Below are 15,000 nucleotides of genomic sequence, written 5' to 3' on the forward strand. Positions count from 1 at the left end.
TTTCTGGAAATTAGTGAAGGCAGCGCATCAAAGGTGCGCACCTCGCTGCCCACCTTGGTGTGCTCTGAGGTGCGCACCCGGGAGCGCTACGAAGTGTGCTCCAAGGTGCGGCGTGCACGTTGTCGGAGCCCGGTTTGCCCCGGGTGCGCACCTCGCCTGCACCTTGGCCGGGGTGGGCACCTTGGCTGGGTTTGCCCAGGGTGCGCTCCGAAGCGGGGTTACTGGAGCGCCCCCTCTTTTTTTGTCAGAGCGTTTGGTGGGGTTTCTCGCATTGGCTCTTCCCAGGCCCGGTTGTTGGGTGCGCTCCCACCCTGGCGCGCGCGAAGTTGGAAGTTGGGTTAATTGCCCGGGCGCGCACCTTCGCCAGGGTGGGCACCTTGGTGCGCACACCTTGGCTGGGCTGCGCACCAGGGCGGGCTCAAGATGGCACCAGCATTCCCTTTTTCTCACTATCTTTCAAAACGGAAATTTTAAAATCTCGTTTTTTTTTTGCCTTTTATGGAAATTAGTGAAGGCATCGCATCAAAGGTGCGCACCTCGCTGCCCACCTTGGTGTGCTCCGAGGTGCCCACCACGGTGCGCAACGCCGGTGCGAACCCGGGAGCGCCCCGATGTGTGCTCCAAGGTGCGGCGTGCACGAAGTCGGACCCCGGTTTGCCCCGGGTGCGCACCTCGCGTGCACCTTGGTGCGCACACCTTGGCTGGGTTGCGCGGCCTGGTGGGCACCATGGTGCGCACCAAGGAGCGCTCCGAAGTGTGCTCCAAGGTGCGGCGTGCACGAAGTCGGAGCCCGGTTTGCCCCGGGTACGCACCTCGCGTGCACCTTCGCCGGGGTGGGCACCTCGGCTGGGTTGCGCGCCCTGGTGCGCACCAAGGAGCGCTCCGAAGTGTGCTCCAAGGTGCGGCGTGCACGAAGTCGGAGCCCGGTTTGCCCCGGGTGCGCACCTTCGCCGCGGTGCGCACCATGGCGTGCACGAAGTCGGAGCCCGGTTTGCCCCGGGTGCGCACCTCGCGTGCACCTTCGGCGGGGTTGCGCGCCCTGGTGGGCACCATGGTGCGCACCAAGGAGCGCTCCGAAGTGTGCTCCAAGGTGCGGCGTGCACGAAGTCGGAGCCCGGTTTGCCCCGGGTGCGCACCTCGCGTGCACCTTCGGCGGGGTTGCGCGCCCTGGTGGGCACCATGGTGCGCACCAAGGAGCGCTCCGAAGTGTGCTCCAAGGTGCGGCGTGCACGAAGTCGGAGCCCGGTTTGCCCCGGGTGCGCACCTCGCGTGCACCTTCGCCGCGGTGGGCACCATGGCGTGCACGAAGTCGGAGCCCGGTTTGCCCCGGGTGCGCACCTCGCGTGCACCTTCGCCGGGGTGGGCACCTCGGCTGGGTTGCGCGCCCTGGTGCGCACCAAGGAGCGCTCCGAAGTGTGCTCCAAGGTGCGGCGTGCACGAAGTCGGAGCCCGGTTTGCCCCGGGTGCGCACCTCGCGTGCACCTTCGCCAGGGTGGGCACCTCGGTGCGCACACCTTCTCAATGTTTTCTTGCCTTTTCTGGAAATTGGTGAAGGCAGCGCATCAAAGGTGCGCACCTCGGTGTGCTCCGAGGTGCGAACCCGAGAGCGCTCCGAGGTGCCCACGAAGTCGAAAGTCGGGTTAATTGCATTGTTTTCCCCGGGTGCGCTCCGAGGTGCGCAACATCGGCGCGCACCAAGGAGGGCTCCGAAGTGTGCTCCAAGGTGCGCACGATGGCGTGCACCTCTGGTGCGCACGATTCGGAGCTCGGTTTGACCGGGGTGCGCACACCTTGGCTGGGTTGCGCACCTTTTGTGCGCTCCAAGGTGCGCACGAAGTCGGAGCTCGGTTTGCCCCGGGTGCGCACCTTCGCCAGGGTGCGCACCTTGATGCGCACGCCTTGGCTGGGCTGCGCACCTTGGTGGGCGCCATGGTGCGCACCTTTCGTGCGCTCCAAGGTGCGCACGAAGTCGGAGCTCGGTTTGCCCCGGGTGCGCACCTTGGTGGGCGCCATGGTGCACTCCGAGGTGCCCAAGATTGGTGCGCACCAAGGAGCGCTCCGAAGTGCGCTCCAAGGTGCGCGCGAAGTCGAAAGTTGGGTTAATTGTCCGGTTTGCCTCGGGTGCGCACCTTGCGTGCACCTTCGCCAGGGTGGGCGCCTTGGTGCGCACACCTTGGCTGGGCTGCGCACACCTTGGCACCCGCGTTTCCTTCATTTTAAATTTTTTTTTTTTACAATCTCTCAAGTGGGAAATTCTATAATCTCAACTTTTTTTGCCTTTTCAGGAAACTTTTGAATGGAGCGCATCATTGGTGCGCTCCGAAGTGTGCTCCAAAGCTCTCTCCAGCTGCGTGCACCTGCCCCGGCCGCGCACCCGGCCCCGCCCAGCTTCGCTCACCTGTCCCGGGCGTCTGGTGCGGAACCTTAGAGTAAGAAACATCACCGTGCACCTTGGCCAACGTGCGCGACTCGACCGAGCGCGCACTGGCCGAGGTGCACACCGATTTCACCTGGGTGCGCGCGCAGCACCTCGGGCGCACCGGGGTGCGCGCACAACGCCCGGGTTGCACCGTGGCCTGTGTGCTCGGGGCGCCTCGGGTGCGCGCTCGGTGTCGCCCCCGCGCGCGCGGTAGTGCGGGCAGCGCACCCCGGCCCGGCCCGGCCCCGACGAGAACGCAAACGGGCAAAAGGTTTATTCAAATAGCATTGCGACGCCCGGCGAAAAACTAAAAAAGGGTGCAACACCGGGACTTCCCGGGAGGTCACCCATCCCAGTACTACTCCGGCCCAAGCGCGCTTAACTGCGGAGTTCTGATGGGATCCGGTGCACTAACGCTGGTATGATCGCACCCGTTATGAGCTTGTCGCAGTGTGTACTTAGCAAACCGCGACCCACGTGCGAATCCACCCCGGCCACCCACCCCCGTCGAGGTGCACACCCTCCCTCGCGAAGTGCGCCCCGTTCGCCAAGTGTGAGCCCTGCCCGGGTGCGCGCACCTTGCTAGGGCGTCGGGTGTGCACCCGGCCCGGCCTACGTGCGTGCACCTGGAGGGGGCGTCGTGTGCGTGCAGTGTCCCGTCTGCAACGCGGTGCCCACACACCACCTCGGGCGCAACGACCTGCGCTCACATGTGGGCCGAGTGCACCTTGGTGCATGTTCGGGGCGCCTCGGGTGCACGCTCGATCTTGCCCTGGTGCACCAAGGCGCTCGGTTTGCCCCGGGTGCGCACTTGGTGCAAGGTGGGCACCCAAAATAGGGATCAAGCACCAAAACACAAGTTTCGGGATGCAAAATGGGACCCAAGGACCACAAATGCGTTCCAAGACCCATGATGGGTCCACGAGAACAAAAATGTGTTCCGAGACTTAATAAACAAATATTGGGTTTTAGGAGAAGAAACATGCTCTGATGCCCAAAACGAGAATCGACCCCGAAAAGGCCACAGGCCAAAAGTGGGATGCGAGACAAAAAAAAATGGGACCCGAGGACCAAAATTGGGTTCCCAGGTCGAAGACAGGGCAACCGGACAAGAAACGACCTCTAAGGCTCGAAATGAGTCCCGACGACTAAAACTTGACAAGAAGCACCCATCAGGCACCCAACTCGACACCCATGGGATGCCGACCCACCCGGGCTTCCACCTAGCACACCTTGGCACCCACCCACCCTCGCACCCAACCTCGCACCCAACTTAGCACCTTTGAACCCACATTGGCACTCACCCTGACCCTGGCACCTTGGAACCCACATTGGCACTCACCTTGACCCTGGCACCCACCTTTGCACTCACCTTGGGACCCACCCTGGCTCCCACCTCGGCACCCACCCAGACACCCACCTTGGTTCCTTGGCACCCACCTTGGATCCTTGGCACCCACCCCGACACCCACCTTGGCACGCAACTTGGCTACTTGCCACCCACCTTGGCTCCTTGACGCCCACCCCGACAACCACCCCGTGACCTACCCTGGCTAGGGTTGGTGCACACCCACCCTGGTGCCCACCTTGGCACCCACCCTATGACCCACCTTGGCACGCACCTTAGTACCCACCCCGTTACCCACCCTAGGACCCACCCCGTGACCCACCTTGGCCAGGGTGGGTGCACCCACCCTGGTGCCCACCTTGGCACCCACCCATCCTAGCACCCAGCCTGTGACCGGGCTTGGAACCCAACCTTGCACCCGCACCCGTCTTGGCCAGTGTGGGTGCGCACCCATCCTGGCACCCACGTTGTGACACACCCTTTAACCCACGCACCCTAGCACCCACGTTGGCACCCACCTTGGAACCCAACCTAGCAACTTGGCACCCACCCCGTGACCCACCTTGGCATCCACCATAGCAGTCGCCGACTTGGCACCCACCTCGGCACCCACCTTGACACTTGTGGACCCACCTTGCCACTCACCCTAGCATCGACCCATCCTAGCACCCACCCTGGCACCTTTGCACCCTAGCACTCACCCATCCTAGCACCTAACCTGTGACCCACCTTGACACTCACCCTCGCACCCACCTTGGAACCCAACCTAGCACCCACCCACCCTGACACCAACCCTAGCACCTACCCACCCTTGCACCCACCCTGTGACCCATCTTGGCACCCACCCATCCTACCACTCAACCTATCACCCACCTTCTCACCCACCTTGGCATCCACCTTAGCACCCACCCACACTGGCACCTTGGCACCCACCTCGGGCAAGGTGGGTGCACACCCACCCTGGCACCCAATTTAGAACCCACCGAGCATGTTACCCACCTTGGCACCCACATTGCAGCCCACCCTAGTACCCACCCTATGACCCACATTGGCATCCACACCCTAGCACCCAGGCACCTCGACACCCGCCTTGACACCCACCCTAGCACTGAACCTGTGACCCACCTTGGAACTCACCCTAGAACCCACCCACCCTGTGAACCACCTTGGCATCCACCTTAGCACCCACCCACCTTGGCACCCACTCTAGCACTCACCCATCCTAACACCCAACTTGTTACCCACCTTGGCACCCGCCCTCGCGTCCACCTTGAAACCCACCCTAGCACCCACCCACGCAGGAGCCCACCTTGGCACCCAACCTAACACCCACGCATCCTGGCACCCAACTTGTGACCCACCTTGGAACCCACCCTAGTACCCACCTTTGAACCCACTATATCACCAACCCACCTTGGCACCCACCCTATGACCCTCTTTGGAATCCACCCTAGCACGCACCCACCCTGGCACCCACCATGGAGCGCACCCTAGCACCCACCCACCTCGGCACGCACCTCAACACCCACCTTGGTGTGCGCACTGCGCCAACCTCTCAAAGACCCTATGTGGTGCGCTCCAAAGTGTACACCTTTGGTGCGCTCCAAGGTGCGCACCTTTGGTGCACACCGAGGTGCACACCAAAGTGTGCACCGAGGTGAGCACCAAAGTGCACTCCAGGGTGCACACCAAGGCGTGCACCTTTGGTGCGGTCAATGCAAACGAATTCGGAAGTTGGGGTCGATGTCCTAATCGCTGCTGCAGACTACACGTATGAGAATCGGACAAATAGCTTTATATAGGGGAGGTGTTGCGTTTGATGGGTCGACTCCCCTGGTTGTGTGCACTGCACCAACTTCAAAGACCCTGTCTTGTTTAAGAAGTCAAAAGTTGGGGTGGATGTCCTAATCATTGCTGCAGTCTACGCATGTATGAGAATCAGACAAATAGCTTATATAGGGGAGGTGTTGCATTCGGTGGGTTGACTCCCCTGGTTGTGCGCACTGCGCCAACCTCAAAGACCCCGCATAGCAGAAGAAGTCGGAAGTCGGATTTTGGTGAGCACCAAGGCGTGCACCTTTGGTGCGGTCAACGCAGACGAATTCAGAAGTTGGGGTGGATGTCCTAATCGTTGTTGCAGGCTACACATGTATGAGAATCAGACAAATAGCTTATATAGGGGAGGTGTTGGGTTTGATGGGTCAACTCCCTTGGTTGTGCGCATTACGCCAACCTCAAAGACCTTGTTTTCGTTAAGAAGTCAAAAGTTGGGGTCAATGTCCTAATGGCTCCTGCAGGCTACACATGTATGAGAATCGGACAAATAGCTTATATAGGGGAGGTGTTGGGTTTGATGGGTCGACTCCCCTGGTTGTGCGCATTACGTCAACCTCAAAGACCTTGTTTTCGTTAAGAAGTCAAAAGTTGGGGTCGATGTCCTAATTGCTCCTGTAGACTACACATGTATGAGAATCAGACAAATAGCTTATATAGGGGAGGTGTTGGGTTTGATGGGTTGACTCCCCTAGTTGTTCGCATTACACCAACCTCAAAGACCTTGTTTTCGTTTAGAAGCCGAAAGTTGGGGTCGATGTCCTAATTGCTCCTGCAGGCTACGCATGTATGAGAATCAGACAAATAGCTTATATAGGGGAGGTGTTGGGTTTGATGGGTCGACTCCCCTGGTTGTGCGCATTGCGCCAACCTCAAAGACCCTGCATTGCGGATGAAGTCGAAAGTCAGAGTTTGGTGTGCTACAAGGTGTGGTCGAAGGTGCTCACCTAGGTGTGCACCTTTGGAGCACAGGAAAAGTGCCCTCCAAAAGTGCGCACCTTTGGAGTGCACAAAAGTGCCCTCCAAAAGTGCGCACCTTTGGAGCGCAGAAAAGTGCCCTCCAAAAAGTGCCCTCCAAAAGTGCGCACCTTTGGAGCGCAGAAAAGTGCCCTCCAAAAGTGCGCACCTTTGGAGCGCAGAAAAGTGCCCTCCAAAAAGTGCCCTCCAAAAGTGCGCACCTTTGGAGCGCAGAAAAGTGCCCTCCAAAAGTGCGCACCTTTGGAGCGCAGAAAAGTGCCCTCCAAAAAGTGCCCTCCAAAAGTGCGCACCTTTGGAGCGCAGAAAAGTGCCCTCCAAAAAGTGCCCTCCAAAAGTGCGCACCTTTGGAGCGCAGAAAAGTGCCCTCCAAAAAGTGCCCTCCAAAAGTGCGCACCTTTGGAGCGCAGAAAAGTGCCCTCCAAAAAGTGCCCTCCAAAAGTGCGCACCTTTGGAGCGCAGAAAAGTGCCCTCCAAAAAGTGCCCTCCAAAAGTGCGCACCTTTGGAGCGCAGAAAAGTGCCCTCCAAAAGTGCGCACCTTTGGAGCGCACAAAAGTGCCCTCCAAAAGTGCGCACTTTTGGTGCGCACCAAGGCGCTGGTTCGGTCGTTGCAGGCGAGTTCGGAAGTTGGGGTCGATGTCCTGAGCGGAGGTGCAAACTACACAGGTGTCGGAATCGGACAAATAGCTTATATAGGGGAGGTGTATGCTTCGATGGGTCGACTCCCCAGGTTGAGCGCACCGCGCCAACCTCAAAGACCCTACGGTATGGATGAAGTCGGAAGTTGGGTCCGATGACCAATTCGATTAGTAGGTATGCTCATGAGGTCGGAATTTGGGTCCGATGACCTGCCATGTGCAGGAAGGCGAATGTTGACACTGTGCGTTGCAAGGTGCACACCAAGGCGCTGGTGCGGTCTTTTTAGTCGAGTTCGGAAGTTGGGGTCGATGTCCTGATCGGAGGTGCAAGCTACACAGGTGTGGGAATCGGACAAATAGCTTATATAGGGGAGGTGTATGCTTCGTTGGATCGACTCCCCGGGTTGAGCGCACCGCGCCAACCTCAAAGACCCTACGGTATGGATGAAGTCGGAAGTTGGGTCCGATGACCGATTCGATATGTAGGCATACTCGCGAGGTCGGAATTTGGGTCCGATGACCTGCCACGTGCAGGAAGGCGAATGTTGGCACTGTGCGTTGCAAGGTGCGCACCAAGGCGCTGGTTCGGTCGTTGGAGGCGAGTTCGGAAGTTGGGGTCGATGTCTTGATCGGAGGTGCAAACTACACAGGTGTGGGAATCGGACAAATAGCTTATATAGGGGAGGTGTATGCTTCGTTGGGTCGACTCCCCGGGTTGAGCGCACCGCGCCAACCTCAAAGACCCTACGGTATGGATGAAGTCGGAAGTTGGGTCCGATGACCGATTCGATATGTAGGCATACTCGCGAGGTCGGAATTTGGGTCCGATGACCTGCCATGTGCAGGAAGGCGAATGTTGGGACTGTGCGTCGCAAGGTGCGCACCAAGGCGCTGGTGCCGTCGTTGCAGTCGAGTTCGGAAGTTGGGGTCGATGTCCTGGTCAGAGGTGCAAACTACACAGGTGTGGGAATCGGACAAATAGCTTATATAGGGGAGGTGTATGCTTCGATGGGTCGACTCCCTGGGTTGAGCGCACCGCGCCAACCTCAAAGACCCTACAGTATGGATGAAGTCGGAAGTTGGGTCCGATGACCGATTCGATACGTAGGCATATTGGCGAGGTCTGAATTTGTGTCCGATGACCTGCCATGCGCAGGAAGGCGGAATTTGGGTCCGATGACCGAGTTGATGGCGTGCCATGCGCAGAAAGGCGGAATTTGGGTCCGATGACCGAGTTGATGTTGATGGCCCGCCATGCACAGGAAGGCGGAATTTGGGTCCGATGACCGATTTGAAGGCGTGCCATACGCAAAAAGGCGGAGTTTGGGTCCGATGACCGAGTTGATATTGATGGCCCGCCATGCGCAGGAAGGCGGAATTTGGGTCCGATGACCTGACATACGCATGGAGTCCGACTCGGGGGCCGATGTTCGATTCGATGACTTGCATTGTGGGTAAAGTCGGAAGTTGTGGTCTTTGACCCGATTCGATGACCAGACTTCGGCTGCTTGAGAATCGGACAAATAACTTATATAGGGGAGGTAGTGTTCTCGAGCATCCTCCCCCCGTGCCCGTTTATGTCGATTGATGTTGGTGCTCGACTGGTTGGAGCGCTCGGATGCAAAAATCTTGCACCAGGATTTATCGATTGTGATGGACACGGCAAGTCTCCTGATTGCTATGCAGGAGCTCATCGTGAATCTCTATGCGGCCTTGGTATGGACTCGACCTGCGGAATGGTTCGGCAATGGTAGTCGCTCCAACACGTCCTTGCAATGGCCACAGAGGTGATTCGACTAGAGCTCCAGTCTAGCTTTTGGGTTGCTTGGCGGACTGGTATAGCCGCGATCGAGTTCCGGCCATGAACGTTTTAGATAGCTCTTGGGCTTTCTGGGACGGAAGTCGGAAGTTTGGGCTGTTGTCCGATTTGATGACCATTCTTCGGATGTGTGAGAATCGGACAAATAACTTATATAGGGGACTGTGTTGTCTCACGCAGCCCCCTCCGTGCCCCTCTATCTCGACCGATGTTGGTGCTTGAAAGGGTTGGGATCGCTCGGATTTATAAACGTGCACCACCATTTGTCGAGTGTGAGGGACGCGGCAGGTCTCCTAAATGCTATGCGGGCGCTCTCTGAGAATCTCTATCCGGCCTCGACACAGACTAGTCTTGCTGAATGGTTTGGCACTGGTAGTCGATCCAACACGTCGTTGTTGTGGCCGCCTAGGCGATTCGATTCGAGCCCCCGTCTAGCTTTTGGGTTGCTTGGCGGATTTTGCCCTATCCGCAAGTGAGCTCGGTCCCTAAACGTTCGAGAAACCCGATTGCTATGCGCCGACTCTCTTTCTTGCGAGCCTCCATCTAGCTTTTGGGTCTCTACGGAACGGAAGTCGGAATCTGGGACCGTTGTTTGATTCGACGAGGCAGACTACGGTTGTGCGAGAATCGGACAAATAACTTATATAGGGGAGGTGTTGACTGGAGCATTCTCCCCCGTGCCCCTCTAACTCGACCAATGCTGGCGCTCGAACGGTGGTAGCGCTCGGATTTTCATTGAGCGCCAGCATTGGTCGATTTAGAGGGGCATGCGAGATTCCCGAATGCTATGCGAGGGCTCTAACGGAAATGTCTATTGGTTTCGGTATGGATGCAATTGCGAGTGGTTCGGCAAAGGTAGTCGTTCCGATGCGTCCATGTCGTGGCCAAATCGATAATTCGATTTGAGCCCTCGTATAGCATTTGGGTCTCTCGATGTGATTCCGCATTCCAGTCCCTTTGGGCACTGCTTGAGCCGCATCCCAGGGGGTTCCCTTCCCAATAATCTGCCTCGCAACCCGATTGCTATGCGGTGAGGCTCCTCGGCCGCCTCGGAACTATCTGTGTATCAGACGCATCGCGGGATAAGGGGTTGGCAACGGTAGTCGCCCCAAGCGCGTCCGATGCTTGGACCATTCCGAGGCGGCCCTGAAGCCTCTTCCGTCTAGCCGTTGGGTCCTTCTCGCCGCATCCCTCGCCTCGCACCCCGATTGCTATGCGGTGAGGCTCCTCGGCCGCCTCGGAACTATCTGTGTATCGGACGCGTCGCGGGATAAGGGGTTGTCACTGGTAGTCGCCCCAAGCGCGTCCGATGCTTGGACCATTCCGAGGCGGCCCTGAAGCCTCTTCCGTCTAGCCGTTGGGTCCTTCTCGCCGCATCCCTCGCCTCGCACCCCGATTGCTATGCGGTGAGGCTCCTCGGCCGCCTCGGAACTATCTGTGTATCGGACGCGTCGCGGGATAAGGGGTTGTCATTGGTAGTCGCCCCAAGCGCGTCCGATGCTTGGACCATTCCGAGGCGGCCCTGAAGCCTCTTCCGTCTAGCCGTTGGGTCCTTCTCGCCGCATCCCTCGCCTCACACCCCGATTGCTATGCGGTGAGGCTCCTCGGCCGCCTTGGAACTATCTGTGTATCGGACGCGTCGCGGGATAAGGGGTTGTCACTGGTAGTCGCCCCAAGCGCGTCCGATGCTTAGACCATTCCGAGGCGGACCCGAAGCCTCTTCCGTCTAGCCGTTGGGTCCTTCTCGCCGCATCCTTCGCCTCGCACCCCGATTGCTATGCGGTGAGGCTCCTCGGCCGCCTCGGAACTATCTGTGTATCGGACGCGTCGCGGGATAAGGGGTTGTCACTGGTAGTCGCCCCAAGCGCGTCCGATGCTTGGACCATTCCGAGGCGGACCCGAAGCCTCTTCCGTCTAGCCGTTGGGTCCTTCTCGCCGCATCCCTCGCCTCGCACCCCGATTGCTATGCGGTGAGGCTCCTCGGCCGCCTTGGAACTATCTGTGTATCGGACGCGTCGCGGGATAAGGGGTTGTCACTGGTAGTCGCCCCAAGCGCGTCCGATGCTTGGACCATTCCGAGGCGGACCCGAAGCCTCTTCCGTCTAGCCGTTGGGTCCTTCTCGCCGCATCCCTCGCCTCGCACCCCGATTGCTATGCGGTGAGGCTCCTCGGCCGCCTTGGAACTATCTGTGTATCGGACGCGTCGCGGGATAAGGGGTTGTCACTGGTAGTCGCCCCAAGCGCGTCCGATGCTTGGACCATTCCGAGGCGGACCCGAAGCCTCTTCCGTCTAGCCGTTGGGTCCTTCTCGCCGCATCCCTCGCCTCGCACCCCGATTGCTATGCGGTGAGGCTCCTCGGCCGCCTTGGAACTATCTGTGTATCGGACGCGTCGCGGGATAAGGGGTTGTCACTGGTAGTCGCCCCAAGCGCGTCCGATGCTTGGACCATTCCGAGGCGGCCCCGAAGCCTCTTCCGTGTAGCCGTTGGGTCCTTCTCGCCGCATCCCTCGCCTCGCACCCCGATTGCTATGCGGTGAGGCTCCTCGGCCGCCTTGGAACTATCTGTGTATCGGACGCGTCGCGGGATAAGGGGTTGTCACTGGTAGTCGCCCCAAGCGCGTCCGATGCTTGGACCATTCCGAGGCGGCCCCGAAGCCTCTTCCGTGTAGCCGTTGGGTCCTTCTCGCCGCATCCCTCGCCTCGCACCCCGATTGCTATGCGGTGAGGCTCCTCGGCCGCCTTGGAACTATCTGTGTATCGGACGCGTCGCGGGATAAGGGGTTGTCACTGGTAGTCGCCCCAAGCGCGTCCGATGCTTGGACCATTCCGAGGCGGACCTGAAGCCTCTTCCCTCTAGCCGTTGGGGCTTTCTCGCCGCATCCCTCGCCTCGCACCCCGATTGCTATGCTGTGAGGCTCCTCGGCCGCCTTGGAACTATCTGTGTATCGGACGCATCGCGGGATAAGGGGTTGGCAGTGGTAGTCGCCCCAAGCGCATCCGATGCTTGGACCATTCCGAGGCGGCCCTGCAGCCTCTTCCGTCTAGCCGTTGGGGCCATCTCGCCGCATCCCCCACCTCGCACCACGATTGCTATGCGGTGAGGCTCCTTGGCCGCCTCGGAACTATCTGTGTATCGGACGCATCGCGGGATAAGGGGTTGTCACTGGTAGTCGCCCCAAGCGCGTCCGATGCTTGGACTATTCCGAGGCGGCCCTGCAGCCTCTTCCGTCTAGCCGTTGGGGCCATCTCGCTGCATCCCCCACCTCCTCGGCCGCCTCGGAACTATCTGTGTATCGGACGCATCGCGGGATAAGGGGTTGGCAGTGGTAGTCGCCCCAAGCGCGTCCGATGCTTGGACTATTCCGAGGCAGCCCTGCAGCCTCTTCCGTCTAGCCTTTGGGGCCATCTCGCCGCATCCCTCGCCTCGCACCCCGATTGCTATGCGGTGAGGCTCCTCGGCCGCCTGGGAACTATCTTCGTATCGGACGCATCGCGGGATAAGGGGTTGTCACTGGTAGTCGCCCCAAGCGCGTCCGATGCTTGGACTATTCCGAGGCGGCCCTGTGGCCTCTTCCGTCTAGCCGTTGGGGCCATCTCGCCGCATCCCCCACCTCGCACCCCGATTGCTATGCGGTGAGGCTCTTCGGCCGCCTTGGAACTATCTTCGTATCGGACGCATCGCGGGATAAGGGGTTGTCACTGGTAGTGGCCCCAAGCGCGTCCGATGCTTGGACTATTCCGAGGCGGCCCTGCAGCCTCTTCCGTCTAGCCGTTGGGGCCATCTCGCCGCATCCCCCACCTCGCACCCCGATTGCTATGCGGTGAGGCTCCTCGGCCGCCTTGGAACTATCTTCGTATCGGACGCATCGCGGGATAAGGGGTTGTCACTGGTAGTCGCCCCAAGCGCGTCCGATGCTTGGACTATTCCGACGCGGCCCTGTGGCCTCTTCCGTCTAGCCGTTGGGGCCATCTCGCCGCATCCCCCACCTCGCACCCCGATTGCTATGCGGTGAGGCTCCTCGGCCGCCTTGGAACCATCTTCGTATCGGACGCATCGCGGGATAGGGGGCTGTCACTGGTAGTCGCCCCAAGCGTGTCCGATGCTTGGACCATTCCTAGGCGGCCCTGAAGCCTCTTCCGTCTAGCCGTTGGGGCCTTCCCGCCCCATCCCTCGCCTCGCACCCCCGATTGCTATGCGGTGAGGCTCCTCGGCCGCCTTGGAACCATCTGTGTATCGGACGCATCGCGGGATAAGGGGTTGGCACTGGCAGTCGCCCCAAGCGCGTCCGATGCTTGGACCATTCCGAGGTGGCCCTGAAGCCTCTTCCGTCTAGCCGTTGGGGCCTTCCCGCCCCATCCCTCGCCTCGCACCCCGATTGATATGCGGTGAGGCTCCTCGGCCGCCTTGGAACTATCTGTGTATCGGACGCATCGCGGGATAAGGGGTTGGCACTGGTAGTCGTCCCAATCGCATCCGATGCTTGGACCATTCCGAGGCGGCCCTGCAGCCTCTTCCGTTTAGCCGTCGGGGCCTTCCCGCCGCATCCCTCGCCTCGCATCCCGATTCCTATGCGGTGAGTCTTCTCGGCCGCCGCGGAACTATACCTGTTATTGCTACTGCATCCTTCGGCTGGTAACCTCCTCTGCCGCCTTGGAACGTTCTCTTTGTCGGACGCGTCGCGGGATAAGGGGTTGGCACTGGTAGTCGCCCCAAGCGCGCCCGATGCATAGACCGCTCCGAGTCGACCTTGCTTTCAGCCTCTCACATGCATAGACCTCTCTGAGTCGACCCTGCAGCCTCTCACGTTTAGCCTTTGGAATCTCGCCTCACAACATGATTGCTATCCTTGATGCATCCCTTGCCTCGAGCCCTGATTGCTTTCTTGGCTGCATCCCTCCTCTCCTCACAGCCCGGTTGTCATCACTGCTTCATCCGTCGCTTCATGCATTCTGGCTGCTGGGCCCTTCCCACCGCACACCTCGATTGCTATCTCTTCTGCATCACACACCCCGATTGCTATCTCTGCTACATCCCTCGGCTCTCACTTCTGCATCCTTCGCCTCACACCTCGATTGCTATCAATGCTGCATCCGTAACCTCACACCCCGATTGCTATGCGGGGAGGCTCCTTGGCCGCCTTGGAAATTTCTGTGTGTCGGACGCACCGCGGGATAAGGGGTTGGCACTGGTAGTCGCCCCAAGTGCGCCCGATTCTTAGACCGCTTCGAGGTGACCTCGTAGCCTCTTTCGTCCAGGCTTCCTGCCTTCAACGCCCTTTTTACACCTCGATTGCTATGCGCGGGCTCGTTGGCGTCTATCACCTCTCTGCGAAGAGTGGCACGATGATTGTTGGGGTAAATCGTAGCAGTCCGATCTCTGGCCTTGGGCCATTGTGAGGGCTGATCGATTTCCTGTGCGCATCTCGTGTTCGCCCAGTAACAGACTCGACGACTTGTAATCGGTCTTGTTCCCGATTGTTCCTGGAGGTAGTCTTCGGAACTCTTGGATTTGACCTGTCACTCGAACTGTCCTCTTCCGAGGATGCTTGTGTGTGTGTGCTTGTGCCATTTCCTTGGCGGTATTAACGAGATATTAAAGAGCGGAGTGAGCGCCTCGCCCAGCTATGTTTGGGGCTCTCACTCCCTTACCCGGTGTGCGACCGCTTTGCACGTAGGTTGCGGAGCATCGCGACTCTTTCGATGTTTGGCGGTTGTCTTCCGGTGATGCGTTGGTCCCGAAGTGCACGTTACTAGCATTTCTGCCATTGTTCTCGATCTTTGGCACGTTCCTTCGTTGCAATTGGATATATATCTCCGTTTATACGCGCAGGCTTCTCCCGCCTATTCAGCGCTGTCCCACTCTCAGCACTCTCGTGGTCTCCTTGGCTTCTCTCTCCCGTGAGCGAGCTCTCTTCTCGAGTCTTTTCCATGTCCCATGGAGGTTGCCTTGCGAAATTCGGGCACAC

General features: G+C 59.4%; 1 non-coding gene across 1 annotated transcript; it reads right to left on the bottom strand.

Moving 5' to 3' along the window:
* Window positions 1-2,733: 2,733 nt before the first annotated feature.
* On the bottom strand, window positions 2,734-2,852 carry LOC131866292 (5S ribosomal RNA). The gene has a single exon (XR_009364912.1). It is a non-coding gene; the product is annotated as a 5S ribosomal RNA (ribosomal RNA).
* Window positions 2,853-15,000: the final 12,148 nt, after the last annotated feature.

Source organism: Cryptomeria japonica, unplaced genomic scaffold (genome assembly GCF_030272615.1).
Source record: "Cryptomeria japonica unplaced genomic scaffold, Sugi_1.0 HiC_scaffold_140, whole genome shotgun sequence".
Lineage (NCBI taxonomy): Eukaryota > Viridiplantae > Streptophyta > Pinopsida > Cupressales > Cupressaceae > Cryptomeria > Cryptomeria japonica.